General features: G+C 39.2%; 1 pseudogene; it reads left to right on the top strand.

Moving 5' to 3' along the window:
* The first annotated feature begins 2,864 nt into the window (after window positions 1–2,864).
* LOC118929268 (olfactory receptor 2T29-like) lies at window positions 2,865–3,891 on the top strand (annotated as a pseudogene).
* Window positions 3,892–9,287: the final 5,396 nt, after the last annotated feature.

The raw sequence follows: 9,287 nt of genomic DNA, 5'->3' as shown, positions 1-9,287 counted from the left end.
AAATAACATTGATTTAACAATTGTTACTGAGTAGAGACCGTAGCCTCCTTATGTTTAATGAAGTTTGATTTTACTTTGATTCATATTCCGTGTCTCGCACAGACACAGGTGAGAGCAGCAGATCCATCTGATTTTATGTATTGTTCAGTGCCTCTGTTTTCTTATTTATTTTCTGTCTGGTTGGTGTGTCTGTTGAAGTGAGTAATATGTTAAAGTCTCCTAAAATGAACGTGTTGGAAACTATTGCCCCCTTTAATTCTGTTCGTATTTGTTTTACATATTTAGATGCCCCTGTGTTGGGTGCATAGATATTTATAATGGTTATATCCTCTTGTTGGATGGTCCCCTTCATCATTGTGGAATGTCCTTCTTTGTCCCTCGTTACTTTGTTTTGAAGTCTATTGTGTTGGATACAAGTACAGCTATGCCTGAGTTTTTCTCATTATCACTTGCATGAATTACCTTTATTCCATCCTTTCACTGTTAGTCTGTGCACGTCTTTGGGCTTGAGATGAGTCTCATGTAGGAAGCACATAGATAGATGAGTCTGTTTGTTTATTCATTCTTCCCTCTATGTTTTCTGATGGGTGCATTAAGTCCATTCACATTGAAGGTAATTATTGATAGGTATGTTGTTATTGAAATTTTATTCATTGTTTTCTGGTTGTTTTAATAGTCTCTATTACTTTCTTCCTCTCTTATACTCTTCTCTTGTTATTTAATAGTTTTCTTTAGTGTTGTTTTTGGATTTCTCTTTTATAATCTTTTTGTGTATCTATTATAGGTTTTCTTGGTTACTATAAGGTTCAAGGATATCTCCCTGACTATATAACAATCCATATTAAGCTGATGATTAGTTTACTTCAGTACGTTTTTCTTCTTTCTCCTCCACGTTTTATGTATTAGATGTCATAATCTGCACTTTTTGTGTATCCCTTGACTAAATTTGTGTATACTTGGTTTTACTACTTTTGTTTGTTTTAATTTGATACTTACTAGTTAAGTACTTTGCACTACTTTGTTCACTACATTTACTTTCAGTTTATTTTCCTTTTGAAAACTATTTAGCCTCAGAAAACTTTCCATCTCCTGTAGTCTCTTTAATGTTTCCTATTATGCTGATTGAATAGTCATGAATTCCTTGAGTCATCATTTATCCAGAAATTGTTTAATCTCATTTCATATTTGAATGAGAAACTTGCTGTTAGAGGATTCTTGGTGAATATCCTTCAGGTTCAGTACATGAAGCATATCATGACCCTCGCTTCTGCCTGTAAGGTTCTGCTGAGTAGTCTGCTGACAGCCTGATGGGGTTTCACTCATAACTAGTATTTTTAATTCTCTGGTTGACTTCAGTACTCTCTCCTTATAGTTAAATTTTGTTATGCTTTCTGGTGTTCAGGGTAATGGCTTCATGAAGAAGGCATCCTTGGTGCACAGCAGCTGAAGACAGTTTACTCCCCAGTGCCCGGTTCTCCTTTAAGGTGGGGCCCTAGGGTGCAGCTGGTGGGCAATGGGCAGGGCTGCCTTTCTGCCTGTCTGCCAGCAGTGGTTGGTCTGTGTCAGCAGAGGAGCCCGCAGGCCTCTGGGCCCTTTGGGTGCCTTGAGGCACTTCTGCTGGGGTGAACTATAGGTAGAGCTGCCCTCTGCCTGCTTGTCAGCAAAGGCAGCTGCTGCTGGGCCAAGATGGCAGGACAGGGCAGGAGTGCAGGGAGCTGCTGTGGGCGTCCTTCCAGTGAGGGAGCTTGATTACAGGGCTGGTTCATGCACGCGCCCACCATGTGGACGGGGGGAGGGCCAGGGGCACCTGGAATTGTCCTCCCTCTGCCTGCAGGCACCGCAGTCTGCCCGGCTGAGTGGGCTGGGCAAGGCAGGGGCACAAGGAAGGGCTGCCATGTGGCTGAGCTGCAGGGAGGGAGATGGAGCGCTCGGAGCGGGTTCCTGTGAATACCCAGCCAGCTGGGCTGAGGCGGGGCTGGGGAGGAACCATCCACCTGCCCTTTATCCTTGGAAAGAGCTCCCTTGACCCATGCATCTGTGGCACACTGCTCACTGCTGGTAAACCGTTCAATGTGTGGTCTCCACTTGGATCTCAGTGGGGCCGATGGAGGATGCCTTTCCTCCACAAGTTACAGGATCACGGCCTCCCAGAATGCTGCACATCTCCCTGGAGTGCAGCCCTGGCACTCACCAAAACCCAGTGCTACGTGGACTCATCTTCTTGGAGCATTTATCTGGGCCTATGTGCTAGATCCCTGAACACTTATCCTCTCTCTGCTCCACTCCTCTCCCCCCAACTTGTGGGACATAATAGGGAACGAGTCTGGGTCCCAATCAGTCATGGCTCCGTCACTTCACCCTTCTCAGTTTTACGTTCACTTCACCAGGTGAAGATGGTCTCTTTTGCTGTTTTCAGTTCATTTCAGGGTTAGTAGTATTTGCTGCAGTTGCTTCCTTATTTTGTACAAGGAGGATGTCTCTGCTTTGCCTTCCTCCCCTGCCATCGTTTCCGCAGCTCAGTAAGTTAGTATTTGCTTAATCAGAATCTCTGTAATTTTCTAATACATGTTGATGGATGACAGAATCATGAAGAAACCCCATGACCTGATCTCTGGCAACTCCAGTATAAATTCCAAATATTTTTACCCATATTTGTGAATTCTTCCCTTTCTTGGATATTTGAAATCATAAAGAGCAGTCCCATTTTGACATGTGCATGGAAATTCCTCTGTTTAGGACAAATGATATCCACACACATTCATACACACACATTCATAAAACATATATGTACTCATTTCAGGTGGAGGTATCCTATGAATGATTATTAAACCCAAATTTCTCTTCATTCATTTACGTGAATCTTCATGGAAAACATTCACTTGGTGGACAATCACACTGCACAGTCTGATTTCATCCTGCTGGGAATCTTCAGTCAATCCCAACACCCAACTCTTTCGGGTGTTTTATAGTTTTCCTGATGGCCTTTGTGGGAAACACTGTGCTCATTCTCCTTATAAGCTCTGAGGCCCGCCTCCACACCCCCGTGTACTTTTCATCAGCCAGTTGTCTCTCATGGACGTGACGTACATTTCCATCACTGTGCCCACGGTGCTCGTGGAACGGTTCACGGGTGTAAAGACTATCTCAGCCCCCGGATGTGGGATGCAGATGTTCCACTATGTGACTCTAGGTGGATCAGAATGTTTCTTCCTGGCCGCCATGGCCTATGACCACTATGCAGCCATTTGCCATCCTCTCCGTTACTCTGTCCTCATGAACCACAGGGTGTGTGACCTCCTGGCATCTGGCTGCTGGCTCCTGGGATCAGTGGATGACTTCATGCTCACCCCTGTCACCATGACCTTCCCCTTCTGTGGATCCCTGGAGGTCCATCATTTCTTCTGTGAGGTCTCTGCTGTGATGAAGCTCTCCTGCTCAGACACTTCTCTATACAAGACACTCATGTACCTCTGCTGTGTCCTCATGCTGCTCATCCTTGTGACCATCATTTCAGGCTCCTTTGGTTTCATCCTCCTCACCATCCACAGGATGAACTCGGCAGAGGGCTGGAAGAAGGCCTTTGCCACCTGCTCCTCCCACATGACTGTGGTCACCCTCTTCTATGGGGCTGCCGTCTACACCTACATGCTCCCCAGTTCCTACCACGCCCCTGAGAAGGACATGGTGGTGTCTGTCTTTTATACCTCACTCTATAACTGTCTATAACTCACTCCTCTGTTAAACCCACTAATCCCCAGTCTCAGAAATACGGATGTCATGACAGCTCTAAAGAAAGTTTTGAATGTGGTATCTGCCTTTCAAGAAACTGCAAAGTCAGAAGATTTCATGTTTTTAATTTTTTCTAAATGTTACAATTCTCCTATCTTATGATAGTGCTATTCCTTAGACTTTCATACCATGATGTCTCATCTCAATTTCACACTTTTTTTATGAATTGTATTTGTGTTCTTAAAAATTATTTGATTTCATACACTTTCTCCAAAGTGTTTTTTAACATTTTATTGTACTAATGTCATAATTAGTGACATTTATAATGAAAATCTCATGCAAAAAAAAGGGAGAATATAAATGGTGCAGCTGCTTTAGATAACAATCTGACAGTTCCTCAAATAATGAAAGTTAGATTTACCATGTGACCCTGAAGCCCCAATATTAAATAATTCCAAAAGGAGACCAAAACACATATCCAAATGAAATCTAGTACATAGGAACATTATTCAGAAACATCAGAATATTAAAAGAAATAATATATCCATCACCTGATGAATGGACAAATATCATGTAACAATGTAATTAAATATTATTTGGTCATGTAAATCAATGAAGCTCTGATGTATGTATGCACAACATAACTTTTGAAAGAATTATGCCATGTATAATAATCTAGCTACAAAAGTCCCTTCATTATGTAATTCCATTCTTATGAATCACCCAGAATATGTAAACTTTGGTGGCCGAGTTTAAATTACTGTTTGCTTAGGGTTGGAATGGATGAGTTAGTAGGGGGTTGATAGTTAATGGGTTTGGAAGTCTTTGAAGAATGTGAAAATGCTCTAATTAACTAAAGAAATTGTTACAAGTAGTTATGAATGTGTTAAAATCGTAATTATGCACTTTAAATGAGTGACTTGTGTGTATATGACCATCTCTCAATTAATGTGTTATGTATTTATTATAAGTGCATTCTACAAATTCAAGAAGGCAGTGAAAGTTTCCATCATGTAAGAGAGATGGTAAATATACAATGAAAAAGTTCACCTACTAATGATGCAATTATTACATGTGAAATGAAAAATACATTGGATTGAAAAAATATCCAGGGCATTTCAAAACAAAATAGTGCTAAATACTAAGGCATAATAAGTAAGACTGTCCAAAATGAAATGGAGAACACAAATACTGGGAAAAAAACATCTACCCAATGTGATAATATTTCAAATATTTCCTACATGTAATTGTTATGTGCAATACAGAAAAAATAGGAGGACATAAAAACGCTTTGATGAAATAATGGAGAAATAATTTCCATATTTGACAAAAATGATGAAGTCACTATTGTATGGAACAAAAATTCAAGCACAAGAAACATTCTGAAGCAAAAGGATATGTCATAATTAATAAACATATAATCACTAATGAAAGCGATTGATCGTAGAGACAAAGGATATAACTAGTAGTAAAGGACACATCATAGGAAATGATGCAGACCAAGACAAACTTCAGCAACATATTGAAAACATTGAATTAAAAAAATTAACTTAGAATTTATATCCAGTATAAATGTCCGTCCAATCTGAAGATGAATTGTTCTAAAAAGATGAAGTTGTAAACATCTTCAAACAATGAATATATTGGAAAAACTGATAAGAATCAATTTTGGTAGAAATCAAGTACCTCATCACACATATACCAAGCAAGGGGAATGTTTATGAAGAAAAAATACCTCAGTGAAGTAACTGACACTTTAGTAAGTTATGAATGTGTTAAATATAATGTGTTTTCTTTTGTTGAAACAAAAATTGAGTCTGCCTCTCCACCACTCAGGTACTAGTTGTTTATGTCAGAGTGAGTAATAGAGAACTTATTTTCAAAAACTGGGGTTATGATTTTGCCATGCATGGTGACTTCCTGAAGAAGAAGTGCATGAGCTATTTCCTCCTCTTTGCAGATGCCCAGCCCAGTCCTGGGCGATGCTTCAGGATGCAGTATGCAAAAGCCCTGAACTCACCTGCTCTGGTGGCCACAGAAAACCTACAGCTACATGTGCACCAGCTCAGAAAGATTCTGAACCGAAGTGAACAAAACCTTCATGACAAAGGAAAGTAGGGTCACATCCAGACAGGCAGAAGAGGCAGACACATGTTCTTGACAAAATACCAAAACCTGCTCAGTAACTCACCATTAACTGGAATCTCAGAATTATGGAAATTTCCGTGAGGAGCAAGAAATTTGTACTCTTATCACACACATCAACTCCTGGTCTTTCACAGGAAAGAGCAGCCTCTAAATCATAACACCAAATGGGACTGTGTACAGGAGATGTGTAGAGCTGTAGGAAATTAAAAACTTGCTCTTAACTGGCTTGCATGCATGCCCACAATCTTAAGACCCATGACAAGAGCAGCAGTTCGAGAAATGCATAGAGCCTTATGCTAAGGAGACACACTTCCTAACCTTAAAGGAAGTGCAGGAGAGGTGGGAGTCTGTTGGGTATCTTCCATGGATGGAAAGAATTGTTGCCATGATTTATTTTATTTTATTCTACCTTGCTAGACCCCAAATTGGAAGCACCATTGTGGAAATCTCCATGTACTCTACTACTGCAGGTTGGTGTGTAATCACCCCATGCCATAGACATGTTATACCAGCTGACAGCACGGTACCCCATCCATGCCACAACCACACCACCTCTTGCCCAGTGAGTGCCCAGCCCCTGGACTCAGTTGTAATTCTTCTGGGCAACAGAAGTCTTGCAACAGCAACATGAACTGTGGACCCACATGGGGAGGCAGCGGCAGGGCCTGGATTTATTGGTCAGGTGGAACTACACTTCTGGACCCCATGGACCCTTTCTTATAAATCTCCTCCAAGATGAAAAGAGGTTGCTGCTTTGCTTATTACATAGTATGAAACAGAATCAACCAAAATGATGAGACAGAGGAATGTGTTCCAAGTAAAGAAAACGACAAAACTTTTTACCAAGTGAAAAAAAGAAGATGTAATGAAATGTACTAAGTAATCTACATGACAAGGAGTTCACAATAATGATCATAAATATGTCCACTGAACTCAGGAAAATAACAGATGAACATATTGAGAATTTTAAAAAAGGATAGAAAATACCTGGAGCTGAAGAATATTATAATTGAACTGAATAACAAGTGAGGTTTCAGTGGGAGATGGGATGAAACAGAAGAACAGATCAGTGATCTGGAAGACAAGACAGTGGAACTTACCCAAGTTACTCACCCAAATAAGACAACACCAAGGTCCCCACACGCAGTCACACTCTTATTAAAATGTGAAAAAGTAAAAATTAAAGAGAGGATCTTAGAAGTAGCAAGAAATAAACAACTTGTTATATATAAAGGAAACACCATAAGGCTATCAGCAGACTTTTCATTAAGAATTTTTCAGCACTTAAAGCAGCAGGACAACGTATTCAAAGCATGACAGAAGTCCCCCAGCCGACTGTGCTCCACCCGGCATGGCCATCACTCAGAGCAGACGGAGAGATGAGAGGTTTCCAACAAGCAAAACCTCATGGGCTTCATCACCAGATGAACTAAACCAGACTTACAAGAATCATGAAAGGGACGTCTATAAGCTGAAATGGAATGGCATTATTTAATGACAAGAAAACATGTGAAAGTAAATTCATCACTGAAAATTTATATGAGAGAGCAAAATAAATACAACAGGTGTATATGATAGTTACTAACTTTCAAAATACAAATTTTTAAAGTTAGTTAAAGATCAAAAGAAAAAGTAGTACTATACTATGAAAATTATAATAATTAAGGGATGCATAAAATAAAATATGTAAAAAGTCACATCAAAAACAAAATATGTGAGAAAGTAAAAATGAGAATTATGTATTGTATGGAAACTGAGGCTGCTCTCAACCTAAGCAGTCTGTTATACATAGGGTGTCACAGGAGATCCTCAAGGTGAAAGAAAAGAAAACATCAGAGTGATTACACACAGGAGGATGAGAAAGTAACCTCAACATGATGTAACATTACAAAACCACAGGGAATACAGAAAGGAAAGAATAGTAATTACAAAAAGAAATACAAAATAATTGACACAATGGCAATTATATATATATATATATATATATATATATATATATATATATAACTACTTTAAATGCAAATGGGCATGTTTTTTTCAAAACCAGGAGTCATCTGTATGTAGCACAGAAAGACTCATTTCAGAAATAAGGATAAATACAGAATGAAAATGAATATACACAAAAAGATGTTCCAGGGAATTGGGAGTGAAAATAAAGCAGCTATTATCACAGAAGAGAAATTGACTGGAAAAAGAACAGTGTAACAAAATGGAGTCTAACATAAAAACAAAGGAATCAGTCCTGCAAGAAGATACAGCACCTTTACATATATGAACCCAATAAAAGGGAACTTAAATATATAAAACAAATATTAACAGTCTGAAACAGCAGTTGACAGTAAACAGTTATTATTTATGACATTAATATTCCATTTATATCAATGCATAGATCATCCAAACAGAATATCAACTGGCTTATAAAGTCCAAAAACATTGGCATTAGATAGCACATTATACCAGATGGTCTAAAGAGATACATACAGAATATTCCATCCATAATCAACAAAGATTCTTCTCAAGTGAATGTCAAATGCCCTCCAGGGGAAATCCCACATAAGCCTCAAAAGAATTCTCAATAATTAAAGAAGACAAATTCATAAATATTTTATTCCCACCCAAGTTGACATAAAACCAAAATGAAGTAAATAAATATAAGGGAAAGCCACAAAAAATGCAGAAATTAAACAACATGCTTCTGAACAACCAAAGCTCATCAAAGAAAGCATAGGAAAAAAAAATGCCTAGAGACAAATGAAAACAGAAATATTAAATTAAAAATTCTATCAGAATCAGCAAAACTACTTATAAGTGGAAAGTTCATAGCAATAAAAGCCTACTTCAAGAAACAAGGAAAATTTCAAATAAAACATCTTATTTTACACTGAAAGGAGCCAGATAAAGAAGACAAACAGGACAGGAAAAACTATCCTGTGGTCATGGATGAGAAGAAAGAGCATTGTCCAAATGACATCCTCTCCAAACAATTTACAATTTCAATGCAATCCCTGTCATAATACCAATAGCATTTTTCCATTACCTAGAACAAATATCCAAAACTTATAAAGATCCACAAAGATCATGAAAAACCAAAACAATCTTGAGAAAGAAGTCAAAAGCTGGAGTATCATGCTTCCTGACTTTAAGCTACACTACAAAGGTATAGTCATCAAAACAGTATGGTACTCACAGGAGAACAGACCCTAAGATCAATGGAACAGAGCAGAGAGCACAGACATGAGCCCATACACATATGGTCAGTTAATGTGTGACAAAGGAAGCAAGAGTATACAGTGGGGCTCCGGTGTGACTGACATAGGGGGATGCTGGGGGTGCTCGCCCCGGGGCAGTGGTGCACTGATGGGCACATCGCCATGGTGGAGGTGGGCTTGGGCACATGGGGATCCAGGCTG

Source organism: Manis pentadactyla, chromosome 13 (assembly GCF_030020395.1).
Source record: "Manis pentadactyla isolate mManPen7 chromosome 13, mManPen7.hap1, whole genome shotgun sequence".
Taxonomy (NCBI): Eukaryota; Metazoa; Chordata; class Mammalia; order Pholidota; family Manidae; genus Manis; species Manis pentadactyla.
The sequence above is the reverse complement of the archived record's forward strand: the minus strand, read 5'-3'. Positions and strand labels throughout refer to the sequence as shown.